This window comes from Chelonia mydas, chromosome 11 (genome assembly GCF_015237465.2).
Source record: "Chelonia mydas isolate rCheMyd1 chromosome 11, rCheMyd1.pri.v2, whole genome shotgun sequence".
Classification (NCBI taxonomy): Eukaryota; Metazoa; Chordata; order Testudines; family Cheloniidae; genus Chelonia; species Chelonia mydas.
The window spans coordinates 77,580,943-77,595,202 of record NC_051251.2 but is presented as its reverse complement, the minus strand read 5'-3'; the positions used below and the strand labels follow the sequence as shown (position 1 = coordinate 77,595,202).

The following is a 14,260-nucleotide window of genomic DNA, read 5'->3' as shown; positions in this document are numbered from 1 at the left end:
CGGTGTGCAGCAGGGGCTGGGAGGCAGGGGAAGGAGCAGAGACGGGTGGGCTCAGGGGAGGGGATAGAAAGAGGTGGGGAAGAGGAGGGGCGGGGTGGAGCAGGGGCAGGAAGAGGTGGGGCAAGGATGGGGTCTTGGGGGAAGGGGTGGAGTGAGAGCAGGGCCTGGTGCTGAGCGGGTTGGGCTAGGGGGTTTGCTGAAAATTTGAAATCAAAATGGGGGTCCTTAGGTTGCTAAAATTTGAGAGCTGCTGAACTAGTGCAAACATCCAGGTGGAACCTCTGAAACGAGTTTGGAAATGGCTTATATTGATTTAGTTTAAGTCTTGATTTAAGGGATTTGCACTTGATTAACTAAACCAGGTTAACTAAACTGGAGAAAGTTTGTGCATAGAACAGCACTGACATTAACATTAATTCTACTCTATATCAAATAGGAATCTGGCCAAATTAGGTGACCAGCTGCACTCGTGGACTCACATTCAATTATTAGTTTGATAGGAAACGGCTTTTGATAACAGTGTAATAAAGCTTTTGGCTCATTACTGGGTTATCACAAATGTATTTATTTCTTCTGTAGGTTTGGGCTCCGATCCTGACATCTCTGTAGAGGGCCATCAGGATGGAGGGATCCAGGTGGTGTGTCGATCATCTGGATGGTACCCAGAGCCTGAGGCTCAGTGGAGAGATCTCCAGGGGAAGCTCTTACCATCAGCCTCTGAAAAAATATCCCAAGAGGCCAGTGGCCTGTTTCAAACAGAGATTGCCATTGTTCTAACAGAAGAGTCCAACCATAAAGTGTCCTGCTGTGTCAGGAACCCCCGACTCGACCAGGAGAGAGAGTCAGCGATTTCCATAGCAGGTCAGTGCCCGTCCATGCCGCACATGGCTGGACTGAGATGCCACAGACATGGGCAGAAAGTATTTATCATTGTGTCTCCTATTTATTGGCCTGGACCTTCAACATGTTGAGCACTTCTTGGAAACTTCTGAATAAGCTTAGTTCTCTTTGGATATGTCTAAACGGCAATTCAAAACCCATGGCTGGCCCATGCCAGCTGACTCAGGCTTGTGGACCTTGGGCTAAGGGGCTGTTAAATTGCAGTGTAGACATTTGGGCGTGGGCTAGAGACTGAGCTCTAGGGCCCTGCAAGGTGGAAGTTGTGCCTGCTGCCTTAGGGAGCAGCCCCTCTCTGTTTTGGGTTCTTGGGTGTTAAGATTCTGGATTCTAAAAAACAAAATTGTGTTACGCTGCAAGCTTCAAGCAAGAGTATTTAGGTTTGTATGTGACTTCTCTCTCTGTGCTGGAACATCACAGTTCTCAAGGGGGTGATGAAGAGAATTCTTATTTAAAAACAAAAAGTCTCCAGAACCGAGCCTGGCAGTTACAGCCTAACTTCAGTACCAGACAAATTGGTTGATACTATAGTAAAGAACAGAATTACCAGACACATAGGTGAACATGATTTGTTGGGGGAAAAGTCAACGTGGCATTTGTAGAAGGAAATCATGCTGCATTAATCTATTAGAATTTTTTGAAGGGGGTCAACAAACATGTGGAGAAGGGTGATCCAGTACATGCAGGGTACCTTGACTTTCAGAAAGCCTTTGGCAAGGCCCCTCACCAAAGGCTCTTAAGCAAAGTAAGCTGTTATGGGATAAGAGGGAAAGTGGTTTCATGGATCAGTACCTGCTTAAAAGACAGGACACAAAGAGTAGGAATAGATGGTCAGTTTTCAGAAAGAAGAGAGGTAAATCGTGATGTCCTTCAGGAATCTGTACTGGGACCAGTGTTGTTCAACATACTAATAAAAGGTCTGAAAAAGAGGTAAACAATGAGATGGTAAAACTTGAAGATGATACAAAATTACGCAAGATAGTTAAGTCCAAAACAGACTGTGAAGAATTATGAAGGGATCTCAAAAAACTGGGGAACAAAGTGGCAGATGAAATTCAATGTGGATAAATGCAAAGTGATGCACATTGATAAACATAATCCCAACTAGACATATAAAATGATCAGGCCTTACTTACCTGTTTCTACTCAAGAAAGAGATCTTGGACTCATTGTGGATAGTTCTCTGAAAACATCCACTCAGTGTGCAGTGGTATGAATAAAAGCGAACAGAATGTTAGGAACTATTAGAAAGGGAGTAGATCATAAGACAGTAAATATCATAATAAATATATATAAACCCATGGTACGCCCACATCTTGAATACTGTAGGCAGTTCTGGTTGCCCCATCTCAAAAAAGCTATATTAGAAATGGAAAGGTACAGAGAATGGCAACAAAAATGTTTAAGGGCCTGGAACAGCTTCACTCTGAGGAGAAATTAAAATGACTGGGACTTTTCAGCTTGGGAAAGAGACGGCTAAGGGGGGATAGGGCAGAGGTCTATAAAATTGTGATGGGTGTGGAGAAAGTGAACAAGGAAGTGTTACGTACCCCTTCACATAATACAAGAACCAAGGAATGAAACTAATAGGCAGCAGGTTTAAAGCAAACAAAAAGAAATATTTCTTCACACAACGCACAGTCAACCTGTGGAGCTCATTGCCATCTAGTGAAGGCCAAAAGTATAACTGGGTTCAGAAAAGAAGCAGGTGTGTTCATGGAGGACGGGTCCACCAATGGCTACTAGCCAAGATGGGCAGGGATGTGGCCCCTTGCTCTGGGTGTCCTTAAACCTCTGACTGCCAGAAGCTGGGTGTGGGTGACAGGGGATGGATCACTTGATTATTGCCCTGTTCTGTTCATTCCCTCTGCAGCATCTGGCTTTGGCCACTGTCAGAAGACAGGATACTGGGCTACATGGAACATTTGTTTGACCCCGTCTGGCTGTTCTAATATTCTTACGTACATATTTGTTCCCAAGTCAATAACACTTTCTCTTGCAGAGCTGTTTTTCCCAAGAGTCGATGCCTGGACTGTGGTTCTGGGGGTGATCCTGGCTCTCCTGGTGGTTCTCATTGCCCTGGCCGGGTAGTCCTTCTGGAGGCAACACAGAGAGAAAGGTAAAGTGACAAGAGGGGAGAAAATAAATAAATGAATTAATTTATAGTGTATCAGAACCCCCCAGAAGGGGAAATTTATTTTATGTGCTTTGGCCTATGAAAAACCATAGGGAGCCCCAGGATAGAAATGAGGGTGTTGTGCGTGCAAGTCACCGTATGCTAGAAGACGGTGCTCTGGAGATGACATCACTGCAACACCCATGTGGACTAGCCCTGACTTTCATCAGGGGCTGCTTTGGCACCAGAGCAGCCCAGGATCCGGCGGATGCCAGGAATGTTAAAAATCACAGTGACGTTGCAGGCTGTATGATTTTATGAAAATATGCTAATGAGTATGAATATAATGTAACTGGAATATGCTTCATGCAAAAGGTCTCTTGTAAGGTATCATTCCAAAGCTTATAATCTACTGACTGTGGTCATCCTATTTGTATAAATGTATCACTCTTGTATCTGAAACTAGAAATAGGAAATATAACTCTGAGGGCCGATTGTAATTATGCAAAGTGTGGGCCATTAATGGTGGTTTGGAATCTTGATGGCTCCCATCAACCAGGACAATTGACGGTGGATGGCTCTGTTTGCAGGCAGGCCATCCTGTGAGTCAGGCTGGGAGCAATGAAGGCTTGGGGGGGTCTCACAGTGACATGTGATCATGTCACCTGGTACTGGACTCCATCTTAAACTTGGTGCTTTTCCAATTAGAAGTGGGGGTGGGGACCCAGAGAGACAAAAGATTCCCACCTTATGCCAAAGCCATATAAGGGGGTGGAACAGAACACAGGGGGCGGCCATCATGAGAAATCCCCTCGCTACCACCTGGGCTGGAACAAGGGCTGAACCAGGAGAAAAGATTGTGCCCAGACTGGGAAGGGACCAGTCTGTGAAATAAACTTATTGAAACATCTCGGAGGGTGAGATTTTATCTGTATTCAGTTTTATTACTGTACTAGGCTTAGATTTGCATGTTTTATTTTATTTTGCTTGGTAATTCACTTTTTTCTGTCTGTTATTACTTGGAACCACTTAAATCCTACTTTCTATATTTAATAAAATCACTTTTTACTTATTAATTAATCCAGAGTATGTATTAATACCTGGGGGGGGGGGCAAACAGCTGTGCATATCTCTCTATCAGTGCTATAGAGGGCGAACAATTTATGAGTTTACCCTGTGTAAACTTTATACAGGGTAAAACGGATTTATTTGGGGTTTGGACCCCGTTGGGAGTTGGGCATCTGAGTGTTAAAGACAGGAACACTTCTTAAGTTGCTTTCCGATAAGCCTGCAGCTTTGGGGCATGTGGCTCAGACCCTGGGTCTGTGCTGGAGCAGACTGGCGTGTCTGGCTCCCCAGGACAGGGTGCTGGAGTCCCAGGCTGGCAGGGTAAGCAGGGGCAGACGTAGTCTTGGCACATCAGTTGGCAGCCCCCAGGGGGTTTCTGTGGTCCAACCCGTCACGGTCACCTTAGCTCTTCCGTGCACCGATGCTGCAGGTTCCAAGCACAGAATCTCTCGGTGAAAATTTAGATCATGGAGCAAAATTATGTGGCTTTTTTTCAACTAGAAGGTTGCATACTTCATTGCTTATGTAGGCTGAGCCCCTCACCCTGCACTCTGGTCAGAACCCTGTAGATTTTGTCGAAAATCAGATTCCTGAAATTCCTCTCTAGTGGCTACATGCAGCTGGTTTGCAAACTTAGGCATCACTGCCCAATTTACGAAGTCATAACTGGACACCAAAGCCTGCTGGCGTACAATTCCCATTTGCAGGGAGGAGCAAGTGTAAATCTTCCTGCCCATTTAATCCATCCTTTTGGAGAATATGTCCTTCAGAATGGACTTAAACCTGCCCTGCTGGGCTCTATCATTCACAGCAGTCATGACGAGGGAGTTTATGCCAAGTGAGAGAAGAAGCCCTTTCTGTGCACTTTCATTGAATCATAGAACTGGAAGGGACCTCGAGAGGTCATTAAGTCCAGTCCCCTGCACTCATGACAGGACCAGCACCATCTAGAACATCCCTGACAGGTGTTTGTCTAACGTGCTCTTAAAAATCTCCAGTGCCTCCCGAGGCAATTTATTCCCGTGCTTAACCACCCTGGCAGGTAGGAAGTTTTTCCTAATGTCCAACCTAAACCTCCCTGGCTGCAATTTAAGTCCATTGATTCTTGTCCTATCATCAGAGGTTAAGGAGACCAATTTTTCTCTCTCCTGCTTGTAACAACCTTTTAGGCATTTGAAAACTGTTATCATGTCCCCTCTCAGTCTTCTCTTTTCCAGACTAAACAAACTCAGTTCTTTCAATCTTCCCTCATAGGTCATGTTTTCCAGACCCCTAATCATCCTTGTTGCTCTTCTCTGAACTCTCTCCAATTTGTCCACATCTTTCCTGAAATGTGGCGCCCAGAGCTGGACACAATACTCCAGTTAAGGCTGAATCAGTGCAGGGTGGTGGGCAGCATGGAAGTCAGCAGGCTCCAGAAAACCTTTGCAGACTCCAGTGGTGCATCATTGATCGGGAGGGCTACGCTACCAGGAGCTGATGGCTGCAGGGCATCCACTAACTGATGGACATTCATTGAAGGAACTCTGCCTGAATCCCCAGTGAAGCAGGGGACAAGAGGTCCTGATAGGCCTCGAAATACTCCATGGGTAAAGCTCACCAGTGCTGGAACCTGTGGTGGGCCTATATTTCCTATTGCTGATCTGACTAGCAATGTCACCTTTGCTTGAGCTAAGCAGTATGGCCTCCATCACCGAGGAAGGTCCCACAGATTCCATGGAGGCCTCTGGTAAGTCTAAGGCATTGTGGCCAGAGACCCCCATCTCGACCATGAGAGAAGCACCAGCCCTGATGCCTATAATGCTCTGTAAACAGTCCCCGATGCTGGTTTGGCGATGGAGACCAGGAGAAGGAAGATCCCAGCTTTGAAACTGAGAAGCCTTGGGATTCCAGGAATAAAGTCAGAGCCAGACCAGAGGGCGCAAGTAACTGGCCTGACTCATCTGTGACCCATAACAAGGCAGGGACCAGTGCTGATAATGGAAGCAGCTCCACCTGCAGTGAGTATGCCGAGGCTGGAAGCAGTATCGGTCCCCAAGTCATCAGTTGTACTGGACTGGTTGACAGTGCCGAAGTCAAGGACGGTGAACGCTGTTGAGATCTCCCACACCAACCTCGATACTGGCCCTGATTCAACAGCCTGTTCAGCCAATGGGGCGATAGATGGCCTAGCCCTGGGCCAAAGGAGAGGTTGGGGTGAAAGGCAAAGGAGGTCTGTAGCTGCCTGGAATGCCACCGACACGGAGACAGTCAGTGCCACCATCATCCTCTTTGGTACCAGACTCCACAGATGCCCTGGGGCTGGAACCAGAGCCCATAATACCAGGTCTCTAATCTCTCCACATGGTACCAGGGAAAGGTTAGAGGCACCCATGCCATATCGCACACGAGCACCATCCCCGGGCAAAGTGAGAGTCTCCTGGAGTCTCAGTTGGTCTTATGAGATCCTTTCCTTGGTGCCTGCAATGGGGAACAGCTCCCCCGTTTCTTGAGAGAGGCACCTGCTCTGGACTGCGAAGCAGCAGTGCTCTCAGAGCCCGAGGGCCACTTCCAATCAGACAAGGACCTCAAAACGAAAGCAGGTCACATAGCCTGTTCAAGCAGGTGCTGCTTTAGGGAAAGGTCTCAAGCCACTTGAGTCCATTTCATGACTGAGCAACGCTTCTTTAACGTGGGCCTCACACAGGCACGGCAAGCACCATGTGTGAGGATCACTGCTGGGGACATGAACGACAATGTTTGTCCCTGATGAGGGCATCACTGAGGAAAAACTTAACTAATACCACCATAGGCGCTGACTTCCCCGTTTCCCCTGTGTGCTCGACCCCCCTCTACCCCCGGCCCTGACCTCACTCCACCCCTTCCATACGGCCCCGCCCCACCCCACTTCTTCCCACCCTAGCCCCACCCCCCATTCCAACCCCTTACCCCAAGGCCCCACCCCAACTCTGCCTCCTCCCTGCCCCTCTTCCAACCCCTTCCCCAAGGCTCACTGAGCTGTCATTCTCAGGACAAGTCCTACCAAAATTTGAAAAGCTGGTTACAACATTCCGATTCTCCAGAAGAGTAGCTGATTTTAATGAGATGCATATTATTGTTAACAGCTCCGCCATATCGCTCTTAGGTCATTTCACTACTCTTGGGCATTTGCAGCCTGGCAAGGATCTCCTCTGGTCTTGGTGACGTCTGGCTCTTTCATTAATCAGTCTGTTCTATTATCTCTACTTCACTCCTCAAGCCCTGATGTTCATTTCTTGAAAAGAGCAGCTCCAGGGCTGGTCTCTTCCCACCACACTCAGTGTGGTAAAAACTGTTGCAAAGAAATCAGTCTCGCAGCATTGTCATTACCCTCCTCAATTGTTCCCTTTATTTGTTTTATATTTTTGGCTATTCCGTCTTCTAATTCCATTTTAACCCCCTAATTCCTATCATTCGCTTCACCCAATGTACTCAATGTGGCTTTCTACTGGCTTCACAGGGTTAATACTTTTCACTTGCTGAAGGATCCCTCTTTAGCTCTAACAACCTCTTGCTCCTGACTAGGTGGCCAGATGAGGTTACTGTCCTGTATTTCTTCCTTTCCTTTTCCTTTGCTGCCCAGGAGGCTTCCTTGCTTTAAGGTCTTTTTCACTCACTTCCCTTCTGCAAGGTAATGTGACACTCACTCATTTCTCTGTTTTATTTTCAGACAAACTCCAGGCTGAGCTCAGTAAGTTCCATTCCCCCCAGTACGACCCTCGGGTGACATTGACTCCTGCTCAGTGTGTCTGTGTCCAGGGGCGTTCTTACCCCTCTGTCTGTGTCTGGTCGCAGGGTGGAGAAGCGCCCGGCTCTACACAGGTACTGTACATACCGCTGGCATTGTATCCATGGTGAGACCCACCTTCCCCTGGGAGCTCTCTGCTCCTTTCCCTGCACAGAGCGTTTCCCTGTGACATTCAGTTGGCTGGAAATAGCAATGTCACTGGGGGCAGACGAAACACAGATTTATTGCTGAGCACAGAGACACACTCCCTTTGGGAAAGGGCTGATTAGTGATGAAATATGTCCTCTAATGTCCCCTTCCCAGGGCCGTACCTGGGTTCTGCAGGATGGGCATTCTTATCTGCCCATCACTGGCACTGAACGGCTCCGCTCTCTTCCCAACGGCAGGATTTCCATGCTCAGACCGAGCTCTACCCACAATGTTCTTCTCGTGTAACAGGACCAGACAAGAGCTGTTCAGTGTCCCCCTGGCCCTGGGGTGAGGCAGGCCCTGTCCCCACTGCAAGGGCAGACAGGTTTTTATAACCAGCTTGTGACACTCCCCTGACCCAGTTGCCACAAATTGTGCCCATACGGCAGCTTTTCTGCCTGACACCTGTGGCTATGTGTGCGTGTTTTCACCTGGCTCGCACTTGTGTGTGTACTCGAGCAGGCTGGGAGAGTCTGGCAGCTCCAGCAGGGTTGAGAGAGCCCAGTGGATGTGCACGCACATTGTAGCAGCGGGAGCCCCGGGCTCCTCGCACGCCAGGGTACCCTAATGCACTGGGCCGGGGGGGCAGGGCTGGATGAACTAAACTGATGGGAAAAGCTCCTTCCTCTCAGTTTAGAGCATCTTCGTGAAAGTGCTACGGCGGCGCAGCTGCATCGGTGCAGGAGTTTAAGCGAAGACCTGCCCTTAGACTGTGGTTCCCAAACGCCAAGACATGAGGTGAGGAGATGCCTACGCTAGACAATAGGAGATGCGGATGAAAGGGGTGTGTGCTCAGCCCTGCCTCTCTCGTGGAGATGGGCACCTAGCTCTGCTCAGTGATCCACAAAGGGAACCCCTTCCTTGGAGTCAGGCTGCTTAGCACCTACGGCAGATCTTGTGGGAATGAATTGGACGCCTTCCTCACGCCACACAAACCGGCCAGGGGTGCAGGAGCTGGCGATGACTTGTAGCCCCGTGGTTAAAGCCATCACCTGGGAGACCCTGCTTCAATTCCCCCTTCTGCCCAAGGCAGGCAAGGATTTGAACAGGGGCCTTCTAGCTCTCAGGGGAGGGCCCTAACCCCTGGGGTATAAGTTAGTCTGTTCTGAGACCTCCTCTCTCTGGAAGCTGTTCCACAATGGACTGAATAATTAAAGATCATTGGGCACAGGTGCCGACTTTCTTCTTTCTGGGTGGGTGCTCCACCCCCACCCCAAGGCCCTGCCCACACTCTGCCCCTTCCCCCAAGGCCCTGCCCTTGCTCCATCTCTTCCTGCCCCCGCTCTGCCCCACACCAGCACCTCCTGCCCACTGCCAAACAGCTGGGCCCACCAAACAGCTGATTGGAGGGTGGCTGGTGGGCACCCACTGTTTTGTTTCTGAGGGTGCTCTAGCCCCGGAGTCTAACACGGAGTCGGCACCTGTGATTGGGTCGGAGAGCGCAAGTATGCGGCTGACTCTACAGCTGGGGGGTGAGAGCACCCCCCGGCGAGGGGGGAAGCCAGAGTCCCGTCCCTGCACCAATGGCCCTTTATTTACCCACCATGGAAAATCCTCAGCAGGAGAGAGTGCGGGAGCCCCCCACCTCCTCCTCGCCTCGTGGTCAAAGCGCTCTCCTGAGACTGGCAGAGCCCTGTTTCAGTTTAAGCTCCCCCTCTGCCCGAGGGGAGCAGGGACTGGGAGTCCCCCCATCCTAGGGGAATGCTCTAGCCCCTGGGTTAAAATGTACGAGGGAAGCCCTCCCCAGCCAGCTGCTGCGTGACCTCGCCTGAGGGACCCGGTCTGAGAGCGCCCCTGAGCTCGCCTACCAACCTAGCTGGGATGGCTGGACCCCGATCTTCCCCCAGCCTGTGGATCACGCTGGGGCTAAGGCAGGGGAACAGGCGTCCACGCGCCTGGAGGGAGGCAGCCGTGGTCATGGCTGGAGGGAGAAACACAGGCACCGAGGGAACTTTTACTGCCCAAACTTCGACTGTGAGTGAGTTTTGGCAGCTCCGGGGTCAGCAGGAGGTTTGTGCCTCACCGTGGAGCTGAAACCAGGGACTTCGGCCCCGAGCTCCTTTTGCGCCGCCCTAGGTGACCCCGGAGCCCGTGGACTGTCCCGTTGACAGTCCCTGGGATCTGTGCCCTCAGTCATTCAGATCCAGGTGAAGATCCCCCTCTGCCCGTGTAGCCACCAGCACAACGGGGAACCGGCTTGGTGGCCTCAGACCCCCCAGCAGCTCCCACAGTACCTGCCCCTCCCGTTCCTTTGCTGCCCCCCCATGTTTGCCTCCTGCCCCAGCCCTGAGCACCTTCCTCTGCCCCCGGCACCTGCCGTCATCAGCAGTGGGCGAAGCTTCCCTTGGGGGAGGCTAGCCCCCCATCTCACCTCTTCCACCCGCTGCCCTGCCCACACTCCACCCCCACTCGCCCCAGGCCTCTCCCCCCACCGCCCTCCCCCACTTGGCCGTCACTCGATGCCTCCCACCTCACCCCCTGCCCCCGTGAGACCCCCCCCACCGCTCACCGCATCTCGTCCTCGGGATGGCGAGCGGTGGGCTGGGGGTGAGGAGGGACACAGTGAGGGGCGGGGGGGGGCTCATGGGGAGGGGGGAGGAGAGGAGGGAGGTGGGGGGCGGCAGGGACCTCGGCAGCGGAAGGGGGGGAAGTGGGGAGGGGCTCCCTCACCTGGTGGCAGCGGCTGTGCCAGGGGTGTTCTCCACCGCCCAAGCCTGCCCTTCCCCCTCCCCAACCCTTCCCCCTCTGCCTGTGCCAGTCCTACCCCCGCCACTCCTCTGCCCCCATTACTTCCCCCCTCCCAGCCCCATGGCTCCTGCCCCTCCTCTCTGCTCCCCTCGTGCAACCCACCCTCAGCCCCCTCAACAGACCCTCCCCCGTCTCCCCTCCGTCCCTGTCTCCCCTCCCCCCATGTCCTTCCCCTTGACCCGACCCCCTGGCACCTGCCCCTCCCCTCCCCCCTTTGGTGCCCACCCCTCCCTTCCCCATCACCCTGGCACCCACTCCTTCCTTCACCCTCTGCACCCCGGTACATGCCCTCCCTGGTGCCTGCTCCATCCCTGGCCCCCAGCCTTTCGTCCCCCTCTGATTCCTTGGTGCCTGCCTCATGCCCCCCTATTGCCCCTGGAGATCTCCCCCTTCCTTCCCTTCCACTCCTGCTCCCCACCCCCTCCCCCCGCCCCTGTCCCCCCAGCATTAGCTGAGCTCCGACTCCCCTGAAGGGTGAGGAACCCCAAATCACAGTGATTAATGGGCATGTGGGTGAATTGCCCTTTGATCCCAGTGACCAGCCCCTGCCCCCAGCACTGACTCTGATTCTCTCCCCAGTGGATGTGACTCTGGATCCAAACACGGCTCATCCCAACCTCGTCCTGTCTGAGGATCAGAAAACTGTGACATACGATGATAGACGACAGGATCGACCTGACAGTCCTGAGAGATTCAATACTTATCCGATTGTCCTGGGCACAAATGGATTCACAGGCGGGAGGTTTTACAGGGAGGTGGAGGTGGGAGAGAAAATAAATTGGACTGGGGGGTTGTAGGGAATCTGTGATCAGGACAGGGAAGGTCAGACTCACTCCTGGGAATGGATACTGGGCTGTGTGGCTGAGGGATAGGAAATACGAGGCCTGCACGTCCCCCCCCAAGATCCCCCTCCCCAAGGCATCAGGCCCAGCCGGGTGGGGGTTTTCCTGGACTATGAAGCAGGCGAGGTCTCATTTTACAGTGTGACTGGCAGGTCCCATCTCTTCACTTTCACTGACACCTTCTCCGGGACCCTCCGTCCTTATTTTTATGTTGGTTACAAAGAGGAGGGTACAAACACTGCTCCCCTAATAATCTGTCCTGTCCCAGCTCAGGCCAAAGGGAATCTTTGTCCCTGAGAGTGACACCCGTGGCAGAGACTATCCCCTCCCAGCGCTGACCAGCCCCCAGCCCTGTTCCCATGGGGATGGTACAAAGGGTATCACCTGCCTGCCCCCTCCCTCAGTTCCCAGTCCCAGGCCTGTGAGCTGGGGGAGAGGAGGGGGCAGAGAAGGGCGTGTGGGGAGCAGGCTGCTGGGCTGTGGGGGTGCAGGGACAGAGGGGGATGTGTGGGTGCAATGTCAGGGTTGGATGCTGTGGCCAAGGGTGGGGAGGGGGCTGCAGCAGCAGGAAGGGAAGAGCCCAGATCATGAGAGAGACTCTGGGGAGGGGGTTGGGGGATGTAATGAGAGGGGAGGGGAGAGAGACCACAAGGGGGAAGAGAACCATGGCAGAAATGACAAAGGGGAGAAGACCCCAGTGTGAGGAGCAGGAGGATCTTGGGCAGGGTAAGAGTTGGCAGAAGGGAGGGATCCAGGAGCGGGGAAGGCTGGAGTCAGAGGAGGGAGGGATGGGTGAGGAGGGATTGGCCCTGTCTGCACTCTCCGTTTCTTGTTCCTGCAGGAGCCATTGAGGGCACGGTGGCTGCCAACACCCCCAGAGCGCGGTCGGGCGCTGCAGTGTAGACAGGACTAACCTCGGTCTCGTCTGTGCCCTGAGCTGCGTTGGCCCGGGAGGCACCTGCAGGGCCCTGTATGACGCAGGGGAAGATGAACATAGATCAGAACCATGTTCCATTGCAAACCCACCCAGCGTTAGCCAGGACGGTGCAGATCTGTGCCGTGACTAGATTCCAAGACAGGGGGTTTGATGGAGAGGAGATAGCTGCATAGAGGGGGAGGGGGGATAAGTGGGGCGTTGGATGGAAAACAGTTTCTGGGACTGATGGTGAAAAGGCAGCTGCCAGGGGAGCAGGGAGACATCTGGCAGAGAGAGAAAATGGGACAGAGAGCAGGGAGTGACAGTGGACGGCGCTGTATAGCAACGCCAGGGCCAAAATATTCCTGAGGTGCTGCCTGATCCCTTCAATGCCAACTGGCAGAGCACCCACTGTACAGTAACTCAAATCAGGTCTGACACACTCATTCCCCCCCCCACCCACACACACACGGTTGTCCTCATAGGTATCCAGACGGTGTCATATATAAACTGGTGACAGGCTGGCCCCCCAGAATCATTGTGTGATGTCTGTGTGGGCTGTGTACAAAAGAGTTATATGTGAGTGCTGGAAATATGTTCTGAATGTGTTTGGGAGGCAGTGCGTAAAGCCAGCCAGCCCCAGCCAGAGGAACGTCGGACTGGCTTGGGGACAGGCAGAGAACAACGAAAGTACATTTACAGATAAGGTAAACGAAGCAATGCGGCCGGCAGGAAAGGGCTTAGTGAGCACGCCGGGGACAGAGTCCGCACCCCCAGGAAGTCTTCCTGGCTCCTGAAAAAATGCAGTCGACTTCCAGGACATACTGTTAGTTAGGGAAGAAAGAGAACGGCCCCCTCCGAGCCCGTGGAAGCTGGGTCCCCTGGCCTGGATGGCTAGTGATGTCAACGTCTTAGGTAACGACTGTAACGTGCCAAAACTGAGTTGTAGTCACTAGAAAGTCTGCTTTGGTTAGTTTTGTTTGGAACCAATCTGTTCTCGTCTTCTCTTGCTTAGCATCACTTAAATGGCTGTTCCTTGTTAATAAACTCAGTCTTGTTTTTCCTACCTATCAGTGCTGTTATACTGGAGTGTAGACTGAGTCCTCAGCTCAGCTCACAGGCTGGTGTGTGCTGTGTGTCTCTTTGGAGACAGAAAACTTAATAACGTTTTGCCAGGGTCCTGTGAGAGCGACTGGACGCTGCAGAGAAATGTCTCTGGGGAACTCGGGAAGTGGAGATCATTGGTTTGTTACCTGCAGCTATGGTAGAGACTGGCAGAGTCTCGAGGAGTTTGCTGGTGAATTGAACGGGAAGATGTGGCAGGGAGCTGACACAGTCTAATCTCCAGTAAAGCTCACTCTTTCTAAAACAGAGGGGTAATGCTTCGGTTTACAGTTCTGGGTGTCCGGAACAGAACTTTACACCCCTCCCACATGGGTTTGATTTCTCTCTCAGGAGATGTGGAGGGAGGTGCTTCTGTAGGTGGGGGCTCAGGGAGACCTGTTTATTGCTGGGAGACAGGGCCCCCACCCAAGTGATCCCTCCTCCCTCCCTCTTGCTCCAAGGAGGCCCCCCCATTTCAGTCTCACCCTGTGCTCTGTTACGTCCCCACAGTGTTGAAGGTGGTGAAAAGTGAGGAATGTGGGCTTTGCACTTCACCTACCTGACGGGGATGACTGTGACGGTGAAGGGGTGGGAAGGGACTTGGAGGATTCTCA

At 52.4% G+C, this 14,260-nt stretch overlaps 1 pseudogene; it reads left to right on the top strand.

Moving 5' to 3' along the window:
* The first annotated feature begins 215 nt into the window (after positions 1-215).
* LOC119567383 lies at positions 216-12,092 on the top strand (annotated as a pseudogene).
* The last annotated feature ends 2,168 nt before the right edge of the window (positions 12,093-14,260 follow it).